This window comes from Mytilus galloprovincialis, chromosome 10 (genome assembly GCF_965363235.1).
Source record: "Mytilus galloprovincialis chromosome 10, xbMytGall1.hap1.1, whole genome shotgun sequence".
Classification (NCBI taxonomy): Eukaryota; Metazoa; Mollusca; class Bivalvia; order Mytilida; family Mytilidae; genus Mytilus; species Mytilus galloprovincialis.
Window position 1 is genome coordinate 43942690 of NC_134847.1, and position 10215 is coordinate 43952904.

Genomic DNA, 10215 nt, shown 5'->3' on the forward strand with positions numbered 1-10215 from the left:
GTCTTATCAAATTCCGTTATATTTACAATGATACGTGAACTAAACAGACATAATAAATAAAATAGTCAAAATATGGCTACAGCAGTCATAAAAAAAAAAAATTTTAAAAGGAACAATTTTTTATATATAGATTAGACCGTTGGTTTTCCCGTTTGAATGGTTTTACACTAGTAATTTTGGGGCCCTTTATAGCTTGTTGTTCGGTGTGAGCCAAGGCTCCGTGTTGAAGGCCGTACATTGACCTATTATGGTTTACTTTTTTTAAATTGTTATTTTGATGGAGAGTTGTCTCATTGGCACTCACACCACATCTTTCTATATCAATTTGACAGAACACAAAAAAAAAAAAAAAACATCTATCTACAAACACATTCATTGATTCGCGTGTCTGACGTCAGAAAATTTGTATAGGTCACATAAATTTGTCGTTAAATGTATATACAAACAATTTAAAAATTTCACATGGGCTATGTTAGCATACAGGGTAAAAAAATCAAAGTATGTAAGGATTAATTTCAGAAATAGACCTAGATTGAAAAATAGTCCAAAAGTTATATAGAATTTATAAGAATCCACAAATAGTTCATTCCACTACGCGATTGAATAATTTTGACGTTTGAGGTTCAACGTATTTTCTAATTCATAATAAAAATATATCATAATGACATATAATATAGAGAATAATACATGGCAAAATCCGTACCAGCATCAGACAGAGGGCCTTTAGGCCCAAGGGATGATATTGGTCGAGGGTGATACGGCATGTGATACGGATTTTGCCATGTTTTATACGCTTTATCATATATTTCAACAGGAGAGTATATATGAACTGCTTTCTGATCCCTAGCACCTGGGTTACCTCCATTTCTTCTTTAGTCTTGTTTTAAAAGCTTTAAAAGAACTGCTCGATTACTCATCCGAAGCACATTGGTTACCTTACGATTTGCGTGCTGTTTTTTTAAAAACATTTGTTTTTTTGCTTTTTATATGGTATTTCATTGAGTTCTTTTTTATAGTTGCATTTCTTTTGCCAGAAATATGAAAACTCGACGTTTGTGACGTCACATTCCAAACAATGACGTCATTCAAGAAATTGCGTCACGCCCGAATGACCGTTCATTTAGGACCCATTTTGAAGGAAGAAAAAAAAATCTGAAGAAGCTTGCATAAATTAAAACGGAGTTTATGTAAAAATGAAAAAAAAAAAAAAAAAAAATAGTAGGGGTGTGATAAAGGGTGCGATAAAGGGTAGGGGTGTGATAAAGGATGAGGCTTGTTTAGGGGGGGTATCAATATCCCATATCCCATTAAGTTTTTATCCCAATATCCCGTATCCCTATAATGTTTACCCCTAATATCCCAATAAATATTTTTTACAAATATCCCATATCCCTAAAACTATTTTGAAATATCCCAAAAAATCATTATAAATTCATTCCCAAGCCCATTTTTTTCCTCATCATCACAACGTCAACAATTTTGACTCTGGGAAAACAAACTGTGTTAAAGGAAATTTAGTGCATACTTCTAGTGTTAAATAAGAATATACAATGTATGTGTCCAAAAGAAGAAGTGTTCCATCTTAGAGCCTTGTATAACAATCTCTTTTATGTGATGTTAAACGATAAATTTAGTGTAAGGGGTCTAATTTCAGACTTTTTTTTAATTGGTCAAACCGTGATGCATATGACTGTAAAATATAATTTTGATAGCATTCTTCTTTCATTGATAAGAAACTTCATCCTACACGTTAACCTATGTTGGAAAGAACAGAAGGACTCAACCCTGTCTCTTGTCCAAGATTGCTCTGACATCCAACGGCTGTTTTGCCAAACAAGCTGGAATGTAGGATGTCAGATCACGTCCATATCAAAAAGTGGATATTTAGCATGCAAGTTCAATAACTCAAAATTTAACACAAGAAAGCTTTCTGCTAATGTCCCTACATTACACTTAACTGAACATTGCAATATTTTTACAGCAGGCAAAATTTGCACAGCCCTTGTTTTGCAAAGAAATAAGACAACATTTGACTCTGTGATCTTGACCTTTATGAATTACATAGATCCCAATATTTTTGTTACTTTTTTTAATTTCCTTCCTCACAACACCAGTAATAGAAAGAAAATATATTAATTTACATTCATTATTTAGTAATTATTCGTTATTAACATAGTTTATACAGCGAAATATATACTTTTTGATATGGGACGTGCTCTGACGTCCCTCGGCCCCAGCTTGTCTGGCAAAACAGCCGTTGCACATCAGAACAATCTGTGAAACGTGGAGACCTCTGAAGATCCTCGCCACGCCACGTAAAAAATAAGAGGTATAGAATATCCTGTAATCATATAAAGCATCAAAACAAATGAAAACATTGACAACAATAAGGCCTAACTCATCAGATGGATACATCTAACAAAAATCTATGATTATTTCAAGAAAATTATCAATGCATATGAGCATATAACATAAAAAAAAAGATGTGGTATGATTGCCAATGAGACAGCTCTTCACAAGAGACCACGTGACACAGAAATTAACAACTATAGGTCACCGTACGACCTTCAACAATGAGCAAAGCTCATACCTCATAGTTAGCTATAAAAAGACCTGAAATGACAAATGTAGAACAATTCAAACGAGAAAACTAACGGCCTAATTTATGTATAAAAAAAATGAACAAAAACAAATATGTAACACAGCAACAAACGACAACCACTGAATTAAAGATTCCTGACTTTGGACAGGCACATACATACAGAATGTGGCGAGGCTAAACATGTTAGCGGGATCCCAACCCTCCCCTTAACCTGGGACAGTGGTGTAACAGTACAACATAAAAACGAACTATACAAATCAGTTGAAAAAGGCTTAACTCATCAGATTGATACAAATAGAAATACATCTAACAAAAACAGAGAGTGGACGTGACCGAGTACTTGTACATCCCATCAACAAAAAGACACTAAGTACAGATCTGAGAGTACTTGCAGTTACTGACAGCTAGTTCAAAGCCAATTACAACTAATAAAAAGTAATGCATCTGAGACTAAATTATCAATCATTACACATCCAACATCCAATGGCACGGTAAACAACATCTCCGTAAAAATGAGGATGTGCTATCCCGTTTGAAATAATTTTTTTACAGGTAGAACCAAACTTCAAAACCAAATCTAGAATTTAGTAAAGATTTTAAGTGATTTGTGGTAACTAAATTCCTGACTTAATATTATTTACCAGTAATACATAGATTTCGTTCATTAAAATCCAAATCGTTACAACAGACACGGACATAGAGGAAGTGTTGTGATATACAAACACTGTAAGATAGTGCCAAAGGAACATCACCATCCAAAAAAGGAAAATTAACAATAAGGAACGAAGTATGGAAAGCAAAACAAATACTTTTAAAATTATCAGTACATATGAGCATATAAATATCGAAAATAGATCAATACTTTTCGCTTGGGTTTGGATGACTTTTAAATAAAACGACCATTAACTCAATTAAAATCAACAAAGCACTAACATGACCTTTATATTAAACTTTTTGGGGCAATTTTATCAAGTGAGATGTAAATATTTCTGTACTTAACTTTTAAATTCCACTTATTTTGTTTTCATGTTAAAAATTCAATATCCTTATAAATGCATCAATATCCCATATCCCATTTACTTTTAGGACAAATATCCCGTATCCCTAAAATTAAAATTGCAAATATCCCGTATCCCAATATACCCTATACAAGCCTCAAGGATGTGATAAAGGGTATGATAAAGGGTGCGCTTCAAAGTTGCGCGATATGGATTAAACAGCAGGCTATTTATCAAATATTCAAAACTACTGTATTTAGTACTAAATATATGATAAAGAACAATATCATATTGACGAGATCTTTTAAAGTACAGAGTTACGTTATAAGAACCAAAGAAACACAAAAAGTCGCATATACAAAACACACCAGCAAAAAATAAAAGATAATACAAACACATTGACGGGATGTTTAAGTACCGAGCCACGTTAAACGGATATCACATAAAGTAATATTAATAATAGAACAAAGACAAATGAAAGAACAATATAACACGTTGTTAAGATGATAAACAACATCAGTACGCAGAATCTATACATCAAGACCATCATGTTTTATTTGTGAAGTTGATACGGAATATTTATCAACAAGGTCTTGGTACCTTCCGATGAACTTTTTTAGAAAAAGGACGAGACGTTCTTTGACATACCCGTAGTTCATCAACTTTCTACTTAGACACTGATGACGTTTTACAAAGTCTGAGAAGGAGCTGCAAGCTCTTGAATATCGAATAAGTTGGGAAATATATATCCCATATCCAGGAGAAGTAATATGAATGTGTATAAGTCAACTATACAAAGAAAGACAACTGCACGAGAAACATTTACTTAAGAGGGATTTTATTCAAAAGTTCAACAGTAACGATTTTAGTTATGGAAAACAAAGTTCTTCTATTCAGCTGAACTCTGTGTTATAATTACTAGATAAACTGTGCCTGTTCTTCTGCGAAGTTTTCTATTTGTTGATGAGACATGGAAGATTGTCTGAAAGAAAGCCAAAAACATTTTGTTAAATAAGCACGAAAAACGTCCATGAGAGTAGTTTTATCCACATAAAAATGAGATTATATGTTAGGATTGACATAATTATGCTAATACACAGAGCTAATTTTGTCAGTAATTTATTTCCTAAACTAGACTAAAAGTAGGCAATAAAAAAACATAAGTCGAAAAAAAAAGAATAGTTATAATGTAATCTAGATCCAACGCTGGAATCTAGAAAATTTCGATTGAAACTAGCCGTAAAAAAAACATTGGTACCAATCTGAACCAAGAGATTGAAAATTTTACAAACAGTTATACATAACTAATTATCAATATGAGAGTCTAATGTACACTAATACAGGCCGCATCGATAAGGTAAATCCGGATTTAAATTATTTTTAAACCTATAAAAGGCATTTTAGGAGAACAAGAAATCGCCAAGTTCACACCGGAAAGGTAAATTTATCTGATTTTATTTATTTCGTTGAAGCTACAAAGGACATTTCTTGAGAACCAGCAATGGTCAAGGTCACCACGGAAAGGTTAATTTATCTGAATTGAATTATTTCTTTAAAGCTACAAAGGACGTTTTTGGAGAACCAGGAATTGTCAAGGTCACATCGGAAAGGTTAGTTTATCTGATTTTAATTATTTCTTTAAAGCTACTCAGGACATTTTTAAAAAACCAGGAATTGACAAGGTCACATTGGAAAAGTACATTTATCTGATCTGCATTATTTCTTTAAAGCTACAAAGGACATTTTTGGAGAACCAGGAGTTGTCAAGGTCACATCGGAAAGGTTAATTTATCTGAATTGAATTGTTTCTTTAATGCTACAAAGACATTGTTGGAGAACCAGAAATGGTGTCAAGGTCACATCGGAAAGGTACATTTATCTGATCTGCATTATTTCTTTAAAGCTACAAAGGACATTTTTGAAGAACCAGGAGTTGTCAAGGTCACATCGGAAAGGTTAATTTATCTGAATTGAATTATTTCTTGAAAGCTACAAAGGACAATTTTGAAGAACCAGGAATTGTCAGAACTTACTCTTCTATTTGTTTTATGTCTATCTTTGTTACAGATACATTGGCACAACGATAGCATTTACATAAGCAGAAGGGTCCACGTTGAGCAGCAAAGTAAGCACCGCATCCTCTTCCAAAACATTTCAATCTACAACGGGTTCTACAGCTTACATCTGCTTCTTGGAATTAAACGAAACATTGTAGATAAATAAAATTGTTGTAATTCTAATTCCAATAAAATTGAGAATGGAAATACCCTCTTCAATGAAAAACATTCATCATACTTGTACCAGGAATTATCGTTCTTTTGAATTATTTTATGAATTGGTTTATTAGTCGCCGCTTACTGAAGGTCGCTGGGTTTTTTTTCCGGCACTCCGGGTTCCTCCACAAATACACACTTACAGCCACAAAGTATCAGAATAGTGATGAACAGTCAGTCTTCATTTTCATCGTTATTGATTTAAGTGATTTAGATTAGATTTACTTGTTAGAGTAATTAAATAAAAACATGAATTGATTAAAATTCTTTCTCAAAATTAAGTCTGTATGGAAAATACTAAAGATGATCCTTCTCAGAAGTTTGTAATTCTTCACATAATTAGTTAGGACTTTCCACTATTCTGTGGAAAGACCTATTGCATTTCTTCTGATTATTTTTTTTTCTTCCACCTAATTTTGATCTTGCGATAAATATTTGTTTGCAACATGTCGCTTAGATATTTCTTATATGGTATCGTATAGTTCATGCGCTTTTAAATTTTACCCTGCTAAGACAAACAATTTTCTTTGTAAGAGTTATTTCACCGAACACTGTTTTCATTGTGACTACATCTCCTCTATAACCGCAGAAGAAAACGACAAATTTATTTCATAAAATTGCTCGTTATATCCTTCGCATGATTTGTCCTATTTTAACCGAAGCGATATCAACACTCCATATGAGAGTTATTTCCCCTTATGTATTTGATATTAGTAATATGCATTTCTAACGGGTAAACCATAAGTGATAGAGACCTAGGATCTTTTGATTTAAGGTTCCTAGTCCAAAAAAATGAAAATTAGGTCAAGGCCAAAGGTCAAGATCATATTATAAATTTTGATTTTGGCTTATCTATACTATTAAACGAGAAGACCTCATTTTGTGTGTCGCTTCTCATCCTTCCACGATAAATTAATCATCATACCTCTGTGTTCTATAGGTAACATGCATAGTCGCATTTGTCATCCATTCTTATGATTATTCAGATTGAGTTATTTTTGAAGAAAAACAACAAAAAAGGAGTCCGGATATTGATTCCGTCATTAGACTGAATTTTAGTCATAGATAAGACTTCCGGTTTGAAACATGCACAAGTACAACCAATCGTATGAGAGATAACAAAAATGAAAAATAAAAAAGCCAATCAGAGCGTTCTCCATATCATGGTGTTTAGATCGCAAGAACCACAACTATTATACCTACTTAAAGAGGACAATTATTTTTCGTGTTTATCTACATGTAAACTACGATTATACTACTTTAATATATAGAGACTCTCTGTATTCTGTATACTGTTTTCTTTGAAATGTTTACTATTTAAGGGGTCATACCAGTTGCATATATATGCACAAGTACAACCAATCGTAAGATAGATAACAAACATGTAAAAATAAACAAGCCAATCAGAGTGTTCTCCATATCATGGTGTTTACTGAGATCGCAAGAACCACAACTATTATACCTCCTTAGAGGTGACAATTATTTTTCGCGTTTATCTACATGTAAACTACGATTATACTACTTTTATATATAGAAACTCTCTGTATTCTGTCTACTGTTTTCTTTGAAATGTTTACTATTTAAGGGGTAATACCAGTTGCATATATATATTAAAATAAGTAAAACATGTTGAAACAAGAATGTGTCCATAGTACACGGATGCCACATCGGCACTATATTTACTAAGTTTCGAGTTGATTGGACTTCAACTTCTATATGGTCTATATATAAGCAGTAACATTTATTTCATGTTGGAAGCGGTGCAAATTTTAGATTTAATTTGACTTTTACCAAAAGATGCATTGTAGCAAAGGAGAAGAATAATTGTTGTCTGAGGCCAGAAACACGAAAATAATTGAATTTAATAGAAAGGAAACAAATATCGGACTTTGGAAAAAGGGAGAGGGCTTTTGATACCTTTTATAAAATTCTCCATACATAATATCTTTTACAAAAAATCATTCTACAACAATTCACAGGCTGTATATGCCCGCGATTTCGCGGGTGTGTTCTGGTATTCATTTATCTTTAAAAACCGTATAACAAATCAACAAATTCTGTTTACTAAATTGTTAGTTGCGACATGTCGTAACTCAAAAATTTTGGTTGAAAGGGTGCGTAAACAATAAATTGGGGTTTTCGCCAATCTTATATTTAGAATTATGCGTAAAGTGATATAACTCATTAACTATACATATTAAAAACTTATCTTATGATTTGAGGTCCTTGGTTTGTGACCTTGAAATTGAGGTCAAGGTCATTGGTGAATAGGACGTTCTAGATTTTGACATTTGCTTTAAATTCATATTTATACATCATAAAGCCATAGGAACTGACATTTTAGACTGATTTTTAATATTTTAATATCAAATAGATCTTAACTGGTAGAAAGACCTTCAATTGCTCTCTAAACAATTTAATTTTTTTTTTTTTTGTCATTCTTAAACCGTTAGTTTTCTCGTTTGAATTGTTTTACATTGTCTTATCGCTGACTATGCGGTATGGGCTTTGCTCATTGTTGAAGGCCGTACGGTGACCTATAGTTGTTAATGTCTGTGTCATTTTGGTCTTTTGTGGATAGTTGTCTCATTGGCAATCATACCACATCTTCTTTTTTTATAATAAACCGCAGTGAACATTTAAAATGTGTACGACCAATTAAACATGAATAGGCAAGATGAAATATCGGGTAATATGTGACATTTGTACTGTGAAATTTACATGCAAAAAGAACATACAAGGCAATAACCAGAATATTTGCAGTCTTCATATTAGATCTAACGATGAATCTGAAGTTCAGCTGAAATATCAATAAAAGAATTACGTGTCATGTGTACTGGGTCTAGTGCTTTTTGTAGAGTAACGTTCAGGATAAGAAAATGTTGTGTTTGAATTTTTATAACTATTTATCTATATAATATACGTTTTCCCATTTTATATGAAAAAAATCTCACAAAAGATACAGTCTTATAATGTTGAACGTCAGACAAGCGATCCTTTACACAAGACTCATCAGTGGCACTCGAATCAAAACAGTTTAAAGGATTAGGTATGTATCAAATGCAAAGACTTAAAGCATTATAAGCTGATAATTCTGAAAAGCTTGACTAAATACTGCCAAGGCAATCCATGCAGTAATTCTTATATCGTTTATAGAAATATTTACAACTCACCGTGAAATGCATTTACACTGTTATCTTAAAAACGTATAATAATGACTTGTTGGTGCATGACTTCTGTTTTTGGAATAAAACCTACATCGTTTTTTTAAATACTTCGGATGATTACATCAAAAGAAGAAAAATAAACAAAAACATAAATAAAAACGATGAAAAGACAAACAAACGTCAACAAAACACTACACACAACACGTCAATGTTCTTGTTGTTTCTGATTAAAACAAAAATAGCACCAATCGTATTTTCATTCAAACTTTCACCATATGTTTAAGAGTTCGACAATTAAAGCGTAGGGACGTATTAAAAATTTGGTATTGCTTTAACGTTAGCAAGTCACATAAGACACATGAAACCTAACCACAGACTATGACGTAACTATTTTTAACATGAGCTACATATCTATATTGGTGAAACACAAAGGCCAATTTAGAAGAAAATAATAAAAAAGAAACTTTCTTGCTGTGGTTCATATTTGTATTCTTGTCTTTATTTTTTGCTTATGTGCTTTGTCTATATGCCTTCTTTTGCTTCTTTGTTACATAGTTGTTTGTCTTTATAGTGATTAAAATTATAACATTATGTTGACTGCTGCACCCCTATTTTTGCAATTTTTCAAGTCAGGACTATGACAGTTGTTATCCATTCGTTTGATGTTATCTGTGATTACATAAGCGTAAACAAGTCGAATACTATTTTAACATGTGATACCTAGGGATTTGACCTACCACCAACAGTTGCCAAATAATTCTGCATGTTAAAATGAAATCAAATAAGCAAAGAAAGCTCTTACCTTTCATCCAGCTAATTGATCAGCTGGAACGTACCAGTGTAAAAAAAAAACATGTGGACCATAAATCAGATAAACAGGAAAGAGGGAAATGAAGAACATACAGATTTTTCCTGTGTCGGAAGTCTAAATAATTTCCCTTTAACATATAATCAACATTTTCTGAAAGCAAATTAATTATATCGAATATACAAACCGAACAAAGTAAATATTGTTTATGGAAAACTAGTCAACCAGGATAAAATTCGCTAAAGATACTATGGGGTTGAAACAGCATTTGTGGGTTTCGATTTAAAGTAAAGCTACGAACTAGTAAACAATCTTAGAGTACCACTGTCAATGCATGCATGGAACAGATTTCTTGATGATTTGGTCT

The 10215-nt window shown here is 32.4% G+C and overlaps 1 long non-coding RNA gene across 2 annotated transcripts; it reads right to left on the reverse strand.

The window, feature by feature from the left end:
* Positions 1–4421: 4421 nt before the first annotated feature.
* On the reverse strand, positions 4422–9911 carry LOC143047616 (uncharacterized). Of its 2 annotated transcripts, XR_012969612.1 has the most exons (4): positions 9843–9911; positions 9047–9070; positions 5634–5790; positions 4422–4582 (listed from the first exon to the last, which is right to left on the reverse strand). It is a non-coding gene; the product is annotated as an uncharacterized LOC143047616 (long non-coding RNA). The 2 variants fall into 2 exon arrangements; XR_012969611.1 differs by lacking the exons at positions 9047–9070; positions 9843–9911 and having other exon boundaries at positions 5634–7189.
* Positions 9912–10215: the final 304 nt, after the last annotated feature.